Raw genomic sequence first — 13,296 nt, forward strand, 5'->3', positions numbered from 1 at the left:
ACCAAAACTGGTGGTAGCATCTAAATAATCTTGTTCTTCCAAACTTGTCTGTAGGTGGTACTCTGTATTGGCAATGGTATCTTTACAGCTAGCAGTAGACTGAATCAGGGCCTGCAGAACACAGACATTGACAAGACAGAATGAAAAAGCACTGCCTGTAATATTACTAATATTAAATATTCTTATATTTGTTTGGGGGTTTTCTAATGGCTTGGAAAGGGTCAACTCATTTGATCTTACACTCTTATTACTCCGTATAATAATGCATCTCTTCCAGTCCTGACTTCTGAAAAATTGTCATCATGTTAAATCAATGGAAGTCTTACTATTGCTTTCAAAGAATAAGGATTTCTGTCCCAATGTGTGGCAGATGTATTTCATTCACATATAGTATTTGCAGAGCAGTGTTTTATATGGAGAATACTTTTGTAGCAGAGCTATCAATCTAGAACAAGCAAGTCCTTCTCTCTGGCCACTGTAGTATTGGGAAAGCATATTTTAAACACTTGACAATAAAACATCTCTGTAAAATATCTTGTAAATTATCATTACTACCTCAAAATCAAAACATTGGAGTATTACTAATTGGGGGAGGAAAAAAAAAAAAGAAAAAAAGCTCTTTTAGGAATCTTTGGCTATGTAGTACTTAATCTAAACTCTAATTCCAAGATTTCAAATGTTGGTGTCGCATTTTACACAGTTAAATCTCCAACCAATGTATTGCTAGTAATTGATCCTGCTGACCCAAACATGAATTCAGTAATGCAATGTTCTTCTCTAAAGAGCAAGAAGTCAGAGACTGCAGATACAGTGACCCTGTCTTCCTGATCCCATTCCACTTTCTTTTTGAAAACAATAGGCTGGTGATTAGATACATCAGGCTGCTTTCTCCTCATTTCCTTTTTAACAGGGTTTTGCAGAAGTTGAAGTTTGAAGGTCTAACTATATTTTCACTTCTAATACATGAAAACCTACGTATGCGAAGGGAGTTTTAAGGAGCAAAACCGAAGCAACATGAAATTGGAATGAAAGTGGAATTCAATTTAATATCACAATCACTAAGATTGTCTTTCTGATTATCACTAACAAACCAGCCCCCCCAAAAAAACTGTAAGCAAGCAGAAAGACTTCCTTTTCTATTAAGAGCTTGAAGCCTCATGTACCTAAGTGAAATGTTCTTGAGAAACTCAAAATTAAGAACATTCATTGCTATGTAATATCTACTTTTTCCACATAAGACCTATTGAAAAATAAAACGCTTCCTTGAAGGAATTCAAATAAGGAAAGGGTCATGTTCTGTGTTAGCTGGAGTGAGAGTTTGCTCAGTGCATGAAGCAGCTTGTCTGCAGACTCAGAAAGAGGAGGATGACAAGGAAACAGAAGCAGTCATAGCCAACAGTTCTGGGGGAGGTGGAGGAGGGTAGTATGTGGATATCACCCGGTGAGATGCTTGTTTGTACATGACCCTGAAAGGTGAAAGTGAAAATGTGATAAGAAGGAAGAGAATCTGGAAATGAAAACTTCAATTGCCTACTCGGGGATAAAATCTTAAACCTTTCACTCCTGCATCCTTAACTAAATCTGTTGCTGTAGTGGGACAGAACTAGTGGTACAAAGTGGTGTACAGACTGATGACAGCCTGGGGCGTGCTCTGCTATCAGCTGGAACTGAGGTGGCTAAAGAGATGTGTACACCACTTGGGGCATGCCTCTGCTGTAGGAGTTAAGGGGAATTGACCGAAGGTGTGATGATAACATGTATCATAAAAGATGTTAAACCTTGTGTGGATGCTCTCGAAGGTAAGGAAGTTCGTTTTTCCAGAGCCAAATTCTCCAAAAGATTAAAGACTTTTACCACTGACTGAGAGGGCTTAAGTGGGCTAAAATTGGAGTGACTGCAAGCAGACAAGCTCGTGGTTCTGAGTAACTGACCACGGCCCTCAGCCAGTCATCCTCCAAGTGTATCTAACTGTAGGATAAAGAAACTGTTTTGGCTTTCAGTGGAGCAAAATAAATCAGAAATAACAGTTCTCAAAAGTTCTAGTGTACTAACTCGCCAGGCAGAGCTAAAATAAATGTGCGTCTCGGTCCTAAAATGCTGTTCTTCGTATGCCCAAGTGATCGCTGGCATAACGACAGCATTGTATGAAGAATTAAATAGACAAGCTCTGAACAGCTACAGGGATTGTTGTAATGACATCAGTGTAGAAGGAGCTTATTGCTGGAGTTGAATAGTGGGGCTTGCTTCCTGGACACTAACCTTTCTCCCTATTAATTCTTTGACATGGAAGGAATTAATAAGATTCCCACAGAATAGCTTCTTTATATGGCTTTAGGAACTTAATTAGAATAAAAGAAACAGTATTATCCCTGAAGCTACTTTGTTGCTGTTGGCTTTACAATAGAACCTCTGCCTAGAATGTCCCTGCCTCCTGGTTCACTTCCTGCTACAAACTTAGCAAAACAATAGTCATTTCACAGAAGACATATAGTCCCACGTTTTGGCGGCAGAATGTGTCAGGCAGAGCTCATTTATTTGTAGCAGAGGAAGGGCTTTACTCTGTCATTACGAACTAGTGCTGTTTCTGAAGTAGTTACTGTTCAGTTTACTTTGGTGGAAAAAAATGAAGGCAACTTAGATTTTTGTGCGAGCTTTGTTAAAAGAGCTGACTCGAGCCTTCAGGTCGGTGGGAAATGACTCCATCCCATCTGGTGCATAGGTATCAAAATGTAACACTGCTGTCCGCAGCTGGTTACATGAACCCATAGGGTTCCTTAACAAAAACAAGCAAAAACTTCTATATTCTCACAGAAAATAAATTAAATTGTGTATGGCTAGGAAAAGCTGACTTCAGCCACGATTTTGTTAAAAATTCAGTTATTAAGAGGAAATGGGAACACAAATGAGTATTTTGGAAAAAAACAATTGTTTTTACTGAATAGTAGGAAGTTGTTTGTGCTAGACTGTATTTTTTTTCCCACTTTTTATAAGCTGCTGTCAAAGCTTAGGCAAGCTTAAAGAAACTCTCCCTACTTGAAGCAGTTCATAGCCACAACTTTCCCAACAGTTATGATGATACAGAGATATCTTTAACATTGACAAAGAGTCTTCTATGCCTTAATTATTCTCAAGTGTTGTACCTATCATTCACATCAGAGATAATAACAGCCAGTTGTTGTAAAACAGAAAAGTTTGGACAGTATGAAACACTAATTAAAAACGTTAATGTTAAAAACAAGGAGATAACAAAGAATATTTCAGACAAGAACATGTCTTATATATGAGAAGTTCTTTCCCAGTGAAAGCTGGGTAGTGAAACAGTGAAATTGGTTGAGTGGAATTCAATTTAATATTCTGAATTTCTGTGTCATTGGTTGGCATATAGAATCACTAATGGTGTTACGTTTGCAATCAAAATATGGTTCCAGATTTACATTTAAAGTGTAAATAAATAAATAAATATAACACCTGGGATTTCTTAGCCAGAGAGAAACATTCTGAAGAGAATGCTGGAATGTTATTGCATGAATCAAGAAACACCAATAAAATTTGTCCTGAGTGAAGCCAGGAGAATGTCCTTACAGAGAAAGTATTAGTGCTTGAAAGGACGCAGGGAATTTCTGAGGACAGCAGAAGACACAAGAAGCGTAGTTAAAATAGATTGTGTTAAAAGTAAAAATAACCGTGGGATACTTCTCTAAAATGAGAGAGGAATTTTTTTTTTTTTTTTTCCCTCAGAAACTTCCTGTCCTGTTCCTAACAGTCTAAATCAAATGCTCACCAGTGGGGCTGCATAGCCTTTCTTCTAAGAAAAAAGGTTGAGATAATCTTTCCCAGGATGTCACATTCTGAATGTAACTGAAAATATTTAGAGAACAACTGAATTTTAATATTTAAGAAAAAATTATCAAAATACTAAAAACAATTAACATGTTAAAGTATGATTCACTATATCAGTAAATTATTTATGGCATCATAATAGTGTCATCACACTGGGAGGTTGCAGGACTGATGATAGATATAATTAGACCACTAATCTCTTTTAATTCACTACAAGAAAAACTTAGTGTTTGAAGATGGCTTCAAATTTACAAAATTTACATGTTTAAAATTGAAAAAAAAAATAGTACTTTATTAACCACCGTAGTGGTAAATTAACCCAAGTAGTTTTTCAAGTGCATATTTGTGTTTATTCAGTGCATGTGGCCTCAAGCCTGTATATATTTATGCACATATTAAACTGTGGTACTGTAAGTAATGAAGTCAAATTACTGCACCGGCATGTGTATTAACCCCAACACAAACAAATTCTGCTTATAGAGGTGATTCACAGGAAGATCGATAGTGTTGATCCAAAAAGTAGGCTAAGACGACTCTAATAATGTTGCTTCCAAATTGTTTCAAATGGCGCACTTGAAAAAGGGGCAAAAACTTTACAATTAAAAATGTATTTTTGAAATTCTGGTAGCTATTATTGTCTTCTCGGCTTCCAAAGGTGTCTGAGCGTTTTTCGTCTAAATGTAAAAAGCATAGGAAACATCTTGCAACCAGAAGAGAATATTCAGCAGCTTGAAAATGCTATTCCCTAAAGTGGTGCCTTGAGAAACCTTCAAATATTAAATTAAAATGTTCGTATAAATTGTCTTTTGGTGAACTTTCTTTTTTCCAATTAATAATCCTGCCTTTACCTTTTTATCTGTAAAATTATAGTTTCATAACATTTATAAAGATGTTTCGTAACATTTATAAAGATGTTTCACAACATTTATAAAGATGTTAATAGATTTAGAAAGATGTTTAAGTGAAGTGGAAAACACTATTGTTAATTCTTAAGTTATATTAAAATCTGAAAACAGTTGTTAGTACAAAATGTACAAAAATGTTGTGTAAATTACTCATTTCTGATCTCACTTCATCCCCTTGGAAGGCAGAACTAGTTCAAGTTTCATATGAAGAGGACTCTCGAAACAATGCCACTGCCTTTGCACTGTGACATGAGGGCTAAATTTACTGCACCTGTATGTATATGTTTTTTAAAAAATATGTGGCACAGTAAATATAGATATGTAAACACAGTAAATATGTATGGAAATATAGTAATAATACATACACAATGCATAAATACACACATAATGTTATATATAAGTAATATATAAAAATATATATAAAATGCATAAGCAGTACAGAGGCCTAGCAAAGTCCATGCGTGGGAATAGCTGATTTGAAGAATAAGGAACTGTTTTCCTCATTGTTAAAAGACTGCCTGATAGTTTTTGCAGCCAGACTCAGGGCATGTGTGTACATCTCTTGCTCCATTTACAGTTGTTGCCCCCATACCAGCCTAATATAAGAACACGAGCCTTGGTTTTCACAGGCAGTAGCATATATGCGATTGGCACTCCTTTTGTGCCCAGTGAAGTGATTTTTGGGGCACAAGGTGGTATTCAATCGACTCTGTGTGGAGCAGTTGGGGTTTTTTGCATCAGTCCACCACTGGCTGCAGGTCGAACTTCTGTCCTCTGCTGAAATGGAATTCCCTTTCATCACAGTATGAACTTAGTTCTACCAGGGAGCGCTACGATTTACATTGAATTCCTGTTCTGTTTCTGCAATCTTTGAACAAGTTTGAGCATTATTTGACCATACAAAGAGATGAATGACTGTTTTGATGTTGAGGTTGAAGAAAGTCTAAGTGTTCTGGCAGGGAGGATTTCCAGCTTTGACAATGCTCTAGGCAAAACGGAAGCTTGATTCGTGTCCATACAGAAAGAGCTGTATTTACGATTATGTGTATCACTTGTAATCTCCTGTAAAGACAGCTGGTTTATCCAAAGCTTGATCTTATATTTAATGAGACAGACTGTGTGGAAAACTAAAGCACATCTGTGGTCAGAAGTGAGAGAAGAAACAAAAAATTCCAATATTCCTCCTCTCAAATGTGAACTTTTAACTTTCAATGCAGGAGAGAGAAGAAAAGATTAGGGAAGGGAGAAGTCACGTTTAATCTTAGAAGGTTTACCAATCTGACCAAAGGTCACAGTAACGTTAATTGCATTTCATTCAAATCAATTTTTAAAGGACCTGTCTTCCGAAGGTAAAATTTACACCAGTGCTATGGTATCCCGGTCCTACTGAGCTAATCTAAATTCCCAGTGAACTTGCAACTCCTCAAGTTAATGAGTCACGCACTTAGTGAAAGAGTACAGGAAGACTTGGCGTCGGTGCTGATTATATGCAGGCTTGCATAAGAAACATGGCCAAGAGGAAAGCACTCTTAGGACTGTTTTGCAGCCCTACCCAATGATCCAGAGCTCTCGCCGTCCTCGTACCAGGCTGTCCTCCGGGACAACGCTGGAGGCAGATCGGTGAGGAGAAGAGCAGATGGGAGGGAAACGCTGCAACTGGTGGAGGAGAAGGTAAAAGCTGAAGGGACGAAACAAGGTTACCGTGATGGCTGCTGCTCAGAACTTGAAATAATCCTCTGTCTAAAGTAAATAAGTCGGAAAGATAGGAAAGGGCTGGAATAACAGTTCCGCCTGTGATACTGTCCAAGTGCCGCGCACCTCTGCGCACGGAGGTTTAACCGAGCCAGCAATGTCACATGAAAGGTCGCTCTGCCCTTCAGCCGCCTCCGTCGCAAACGCGGCGGACGGACGGAGGGACGGACGGACAGACAGACAGACAAGCCCGCGAAGCCCCGCGCCGGAGGCGGCTCCGGCTGACGGGCAGGAGCCCGCGGAGAGGGGCGGCAAACGCGGCAGCGCCGTTGCCGCATTGAGCTGTCAGAGGGCACCGCGTTACACGGCGGGGCTGCCGCGGCACCGGCAGCGGAATTAAAGCCTTCGCCGCTTTCGGGCGCTAAACAGCCCCTGTCACTTCCCGGGATCCACCGGCTTGGCCAAATTCCGCTTCGGGAAACGAAATCTTCTGCTCGTTCACGGTACCCCGCGGTGGAAACGGGACGTAGGCGCAGTGTTTTTTATTCACGTCGCGCCCTGCCGTGTTCCGCAGCGTTACCGTCAGCGGTTTCCGACCGCGTACATGCCTATCCATCTATCCATCCATCCATCCATCCATCTGTACGCAGCTGCTGCCCTCTCGGCAAACCGGTCGGAGCGGGCAGGCTGCCCGGCAGGCGCGGAGTGTCAGCCGCCGGCACCGCCGTGCGCGGACGCGTGCCCCGCGGCGGCCAGAGCCCCCTCACGGGGTGCCCCCGCGCGGGGGGCTCGGTGCGCAGGGGCGGGCCGCGGCCGCGGGCCGCTCCGAGGCGCGCTCGGCGCTAACGGCCCCCGGCGGCCGCTGGGGAGCGCGCGCCCCCGCCGCCCCTTCCAGCTCTCGACTAGGAAGCGGCGTTAACTGGCAGCCGCGGGGAGCCAATGGGCAGCAGAGGGGCGGGAGGCTGCGCTTCGCCCTCGCCCAATCGGGAGGCGGCTGGGTCGGAGGGGCGGGGGAGGCGGGCGGGCGGCAGTCGGTGCGGCGGGGAGCGGAGCGGTGGGGTTCCTCTCGCGTTCCTCCGCGCTCTCTCGCCGTCTCGTCAGCCCTCTCCCTCCTTCGCCGCCGGCGGGTACAGGAGACGGGCAGTCCCCGGCGCTTCAGGTGAGGGCGGCGCCGTCGTCTTGGGACCCCGGCTTCGGGGAGAGGCTCGAGGCGGAGGCCGGGGCTTAGACCCCCGTCGGAGTCTTTTGCGGGGGGCGCGAGTAGCGGGCGGCGGGGCCCCACCGGCGGGCCGGTGGTGGCCGGCGCTGCCCGTGCCCCATGGCGGGGTCAGGCCGCGCGGCGCGGCGCGGGGCGGGGCGGGCGGCGTGCCGCGCCGCCAAGGCCCCGTTGGGTGCCGGGGTGGGGGGGGGTCCCGGTGCCCCTGCGGTGAGGCGGGGGGAGGCGCGGCGGGCGGGAATGGCGGTGCCGAGGCGCGACGGCGGCGCGGAGGAGTGGCGGGCGCGGGGGGAGCGCGCGCCCTGCGGAGGGGGCGGGGGGGGACGGAGGGGAGGCGGTGCGGGACCGGGAGCCCCGCGGCGGGACCGGGGCTTCTCTCCGGCGGGCGCGGGGAAGGTGAAGCTCTCCTTGCGCGGCGCCCGGCGGGGGAGGGCAGGGTTGGGCTGGATGACGCCAGCGGCTGCGGGGAGGCTCGGCTCCCGTAGGAGGGAAGAGCTCGCCGCTCGTGGAAGTTTGGTGACCCGCTCGGTGGTGGTGACGGCTTTGGTTTTGGGAGAGGAGGGGAAGGAAAGAGGGCGGGGAGGGAGACCTGAAATGGAGCGATTGGGTTTTTCCTCCTGGCTTTGAAATCCCGGCGTCCTGGATGGTGGCAGGTAACGATGCTGATTTGGTGGGCGGAGGTGTTTCCACGGCAGAGAGTGAGGTTTTAAGCGGCTCACGGCCCCCTGAGAACCGGTAATGACCCAGCCGAGTCAGGCTTCTTGGTCCTGCCGTTGCCGTCCTCTCTCTTGACTTTCCCTTTTTCGGCTTGCGGAAGGAATCTCCTCGTCTCCCAAAGTGGAACGTCTGTGTAAGAGACAGAAGTCTCTTTATGTGCATCGAGGCTACCTGGTTAGAAAAAGTCTGGGTATCTACAGCGTCTGCCTGGCTTGCTGTATCCATCTTTCCCAGCTGCTTGGCTGGCTCTGGTTGGAGTGACTCAGAAGCCGATAGACTCAGTCTTCTGAGGCTTCATCCTCTTGCCCTAGCAGTAGGGGAAGCCAGAAAGGTGCGAGTGACGTATGCTGTCCTTTGCAAACTGAACGTCTGAAAACTGTTTGACAACTAAATGTCATCTCGCAGTTTTAAATGTTTGGCTTTCGTGGTAGCCATTCTCCATTAAAACATGTTGTAGATTAGTTAAGATAATTTAAAAGAAATACACCACTGCTCACATTTCCTGTACCTATTGCAGTAAGTTTGATCGTTTGTACTTGACCCAGAGTCATGGGTCCCAGACCTCCCCCCCCCACTTCAAACCATGACACTCAGACTGGGGTAAAAAATGAGCCTTATGGTGTGCTAGATGCTTTTGTTTTTTTCTGGTGCACTCCACGACCTCACAACAGACTGCTTGAAAGGTTGCCATAAGACTGTTTTCTCTTGCTACAGGGCGGGAATTTTTTCCCTTCTGCTAATTTGTATTTAATTCCAGAGTTTGTTCAGCCCTTCTCTAAAGACAGAACCTTTTCACTGCTTTGAAAAGGTAAAAACATTAACACTGCATTATTGTAATCGTCGTAGTGAAGACTGTGTTACGTAAGCAACTGAGTTTTCATTCTGGTTTCAAGTGCAACAAAAAGATCATTCTCTTATGTCTGTGATGAGACATATAAAAACATTGCTTCATTGCTTTCTTGGGGGGAGAAGGAGGAGGGACATCTTGTATTTCTGCTTAAAGGAGGGAGGGAACTAAAAACAGTTTGCCAACTGTATTTCAGATGGGCAAAACGCCTTAATTGTGTTTTTAACTACTAAGGTTATTAGCAGCAAGGGCTAATGTGCTTGCTGTTTCATACCTGTACCTGCCTGAAATTATATTTTGTCAAACTTGCAATTTGCCTTCAAAGACAGCAGAGTTATATTCTGCCAATTATGACTGAATTGGCTTAAACAGTAGCGTGTATTAGCACACAAGGCACGTCTAATTAACACAAGGCAGCATCGTTTGAGAGATCTCTGATCATACTATACCACAGCGTAGGTATGGTGAGCAGGAGATGAGCGCAGGTGCTACTTTGTCCTCTGTACTCTTAACCTTGGCATGGCCACTCAGTGCTCCCCAGTGCTCCAAACTACCCTGGTGCATGGTTTGCAGTTCTGGCATCAGTTTCTTGGGCTCAGGGTCTGTGTTGTGCAGTGCCATACTAGAATGAACATTAAAAACTGCCCTGGGGGTTAAACTGTGTACCACACATCGCGCAACAATGTCAGTGCTAAAAGGAAGACACATAGCACAACTGTGGTTAGCGATGAAAAAGTTTGGTAATGGTTGTTAGGCAAAACTGTTTCGGATTTTTTTTTTTTTACTAAATGTTTTCCTCATTTTGAAGAGTGTGTGCTGTAAGTGGGTGCAGTAGTTAATGACAATTAACTGACAGATGACATCGATTGCTGAGCTTGATATGCTGTGTGCATCTTTGTGGACAGTCTTGAGTGTTCTTTTAATTATTTTTTTTTAACTATCATAGGTTTATGAGAGAGTTTCTGTATTCCACAGATCATCTCTGTAATAAAAACTTCATTTTACTTTGCAGCGTTATATTTAATTGTATTTTTCTAATTTTTCTTTTTTATTCCTTTAGTATTTGAAATGCCATTATGGTAACATGGCTTTCTGACTGTGCAGTGATGTTCTAGTCAACGTTTTGATCTGTGAATGTTTGTAAGTAATGCTATCAGAAAACACCTAGGTTATACATTTTTCTAATGGGTAGATGTCTGCTTCTTTTGCCTTATTGAGGAACTTGAATGTTGGTCTGAAGATCAGTATTGTGAATCTGTTATTTTTAGCAGATGACATGTTTGGATGATTTAGTGTTAGGCAGGAGAAGTTTTGTTCTCGTGGTCTGTGTATACAGCATATGGGAACCTTTTCCTTCTCTAGAGCCGAGTGATCTGCTCGCTTAAAGATATCCTTATGACAGTCGTGTGCTCCCCTGATTGTGGTTAAAATGATCCTAAAGGTCACTGTGACTCGAATTGGTAGCCTGTAAGTGCAGGACAAGAGACTCCTGTGCTTGTCACAGTCATGGCGAAGGATAAAATGCTTAGTGGTGCTGCTGGTCAAGAATTGCCTGTGCTTGTAGGAATCTGTGGGAGTAATGCAGATGAGCTAAAAGGTAGCTTTCTGCTTCTGAGACAGCACATGGTTTTCTCAATGTGGGAGTAGCAGGTCCTGGAAAAAGTTGCATCCTCTCATACAATAAGCCAGGAGAATGGTAGATGCAGAGTGATTTTTTTTTTTTTTTTTTTTTTTTGCGTAGATCTGTTTAAACATGTGTGTAAACTAATATATTGGAGTAGTGGGTTTTTGGTTCTTAGGATTTCTATTTCTTAAAAGAAATTTTTAGATTTAATGACTTACTCGCTGCCTGAGACGTCGAATGAAGAATCTGATGTTTGAATTGAAGACTAGTCTGTGAGTCAGCAACTTTTTTGTAACGTAGGATTTAATTAAAATCCTGTCTTAATCCATAAAACTTCAAGAAGTGACGTTGTTCCTGTCAGCTAAACCTAGTGCCTGATTTTTGGCTTGCCTTAATGTAACGATGAATTGTTCTCAGGACATGAAAAGGAAGAAAGCAGGAAATAACAGTGATGTAACTGTACTGAGATAAACCAAGCTAAGTGTTGTGAGTCTGTGATTGAACAGACTGGTGTTTATAATATGAACGTTACCTGGCTAGTTGGCCAACTAGGGTTGGGAAGAATAACTGGAAGGTGATAGTGAAAAGGCTGTTGTATCCTGGGGTTGGTTCCCAGTCTACAGTCATTTGTCACAAGACTTGAATGTCATTCCTTTATATGCTACTCTGCAAGGTACCTTGCTTGGGGCAAAGGAACAGTCAAAATTTCTTTAATGGTGTTGGTCTAGAATCCCTTGATATGTGCTCCTTGGAGTGTGAGTGATTGTGCTTGAGCCACTGTGGTGTGCTTTGGTGGAGTCCTGTGAATCTCGGTGGACAGGATGTGTCAATATTTGAGAAGGTACCCAGCCCTAATTAGTACACAGGCATAGAGCTAGCACAGATGTTGTAACACTGCACAGCAATGAGCTCTGAAGCAAAAAGAAAATGTCTCTAAGGCTTTAAGTGAACTGGTTTGGTTCAACTTTTTAGAATATGCAAATATTTAAAAAGCGTTCTGGCTTACGCAACATGTTGTAAATATTTTGACAGTATTGGAAACGTGTATCTTGCAGTGTTTGTTTTTGGGCCAATGCATTTTATTAACCCTTTTAGCTTATTTAGGACTCTGCTTAAGATTAACAATTAATTACAAGGCATCTACAGACCAAAAATTTTCAATGAGCTTCTTTGTGTTTTATCATACGCTCTAAACCAGTGAATAACAAACCAGACTACTAGATAACAGCAAAAATGGCAAGGATGAGAACAGTCTGTCAAATCATATTATTAAATATTTCTTTCAAATGGTTTTAGTGAAACCAAAAAGACTGTGTTTTATGTGATCTTTAGTGTAAACTTACAGATGTAAACTTGCAGATAGTAGATGTCCTGAGAATGGGTGCCACGCAGGTTTTAAGTGGCACCGTGGGCTCAGGGGAGTTCACAAGTATGTGTGTTAAGTATCTTCTCGTGCCTGTTGTGATTTATGTGTCGCAGAATTGTGATGTACTTGCAAACTCTTAGCTTTTGACTATAAAGTAGTGGGTCATTTACTAATATTAAAACTGGATGACTGTGATGTTCCCGTAACCTTCATTGTGAAATGTCTTTTTGCAGAAGTGTGATGTTCTTTGTCTTGTTGTTATTATTGTGTCTTTGTACATGAGTAGCACAAATAGGACTCATAAATCTGATTTTTATGTAGAAGTTAATCTCCTCCACATATCAGGCTGATGATTTTAACAACAAAAGGTGCATATTGTCTGAGCTCTGAAAGGACTAGCAAACTTCTCATACCTGCCATCTCAAACTCTGCTTTCTGAGCACAGCCACGGGTTCTGGGTTCCAAAACCAACTTGCACAGAGCTTCTTACTTGACATAGTAATGGTGGGTGAATATTGAAATAAGAGTTATTTGTTCTCACTCACAGATGCACAGCCATGCTTCACTATTCTTTTAAATTTATGTTTCGTTGTTGTGTTGGTTTTTTATTTTATTTTTTGTTTCTGACTTAACAAGTCAAGGTTGTGGGTGAATATGCCCAGTCTATCCTTCTTAAAAGGGGTAATGTGAGCTACAGACTTCAATAAATGATCTGCCATGAGTCACAGGACAAACGGGACATCTTTTTAGTTTGACTTATGTCTCCGATCCTCTCCCGTAATAGAGGCTTTCTTGGCAAACTGACAGATACCTGTATCACTGCTGAGTGGAGCAATGCTACTTTCTTGTCAGGAGAAGTGATAAATCTATAACAAACAAGGCCTAGATATGTTCAAGCAACTCTTTGTATTTAATGGAACCACATGTATACAACATCAACTTGTAGGCACGTTTACTTGAGTAACGTTTTTTACAGCATTTTTTGGAAAGTCTTCAGGTTCTCCCTGTCACTTAAGAGTTACACATAAAAGCTTCATAACTATTTTTTTTTAGGTTGTTTTGTCATTTACCTGACATAATCTAACCAAT

General features: G+C 43.1%; 1 protein-coding gene across 4 annotated transcripts in view; it reads left to right on the forward strand.

Annotated features, from left to right (window-relative positions):
- Positions 1-7,496: 7,496 nt before the first annotated feature.
- Positions 7,497-13,296, forward strand: part of PACSIN2 (protein kinase C and casein kinase substrate in neurons 2) — a 66,323-nt gene continuing 60,523 nt past the window's right edge. For all 4 annotated transcript variants that reach the window (XM_086611228.1, XM_086611226.1, XM_086611227.1 and 1 more), the window contains exon 1: positions 7,497-7,596. The gene's annotated coding sequence lies outside the window, so the exon portion shown is untranslated. The remainder of the gene's footprint in view (positions 7,597-13,296) is intronic.

Source organism: Tauraco erythrolophus, chromosome 4 (assembly GCF_009769465.1).
Source record: "Tauraco erythrolophus isolate bTauEry1 chromosome 4, bTauEry1.pri, whole genome shotgun sequence".
Taxonomy (NCBI): domain Eukaryota; kingdom Metazoa; phylum Chordata; class Aves; order Musophagiformes; family Musophagidae; genus Tauraco; species Tauraco erythrolophus.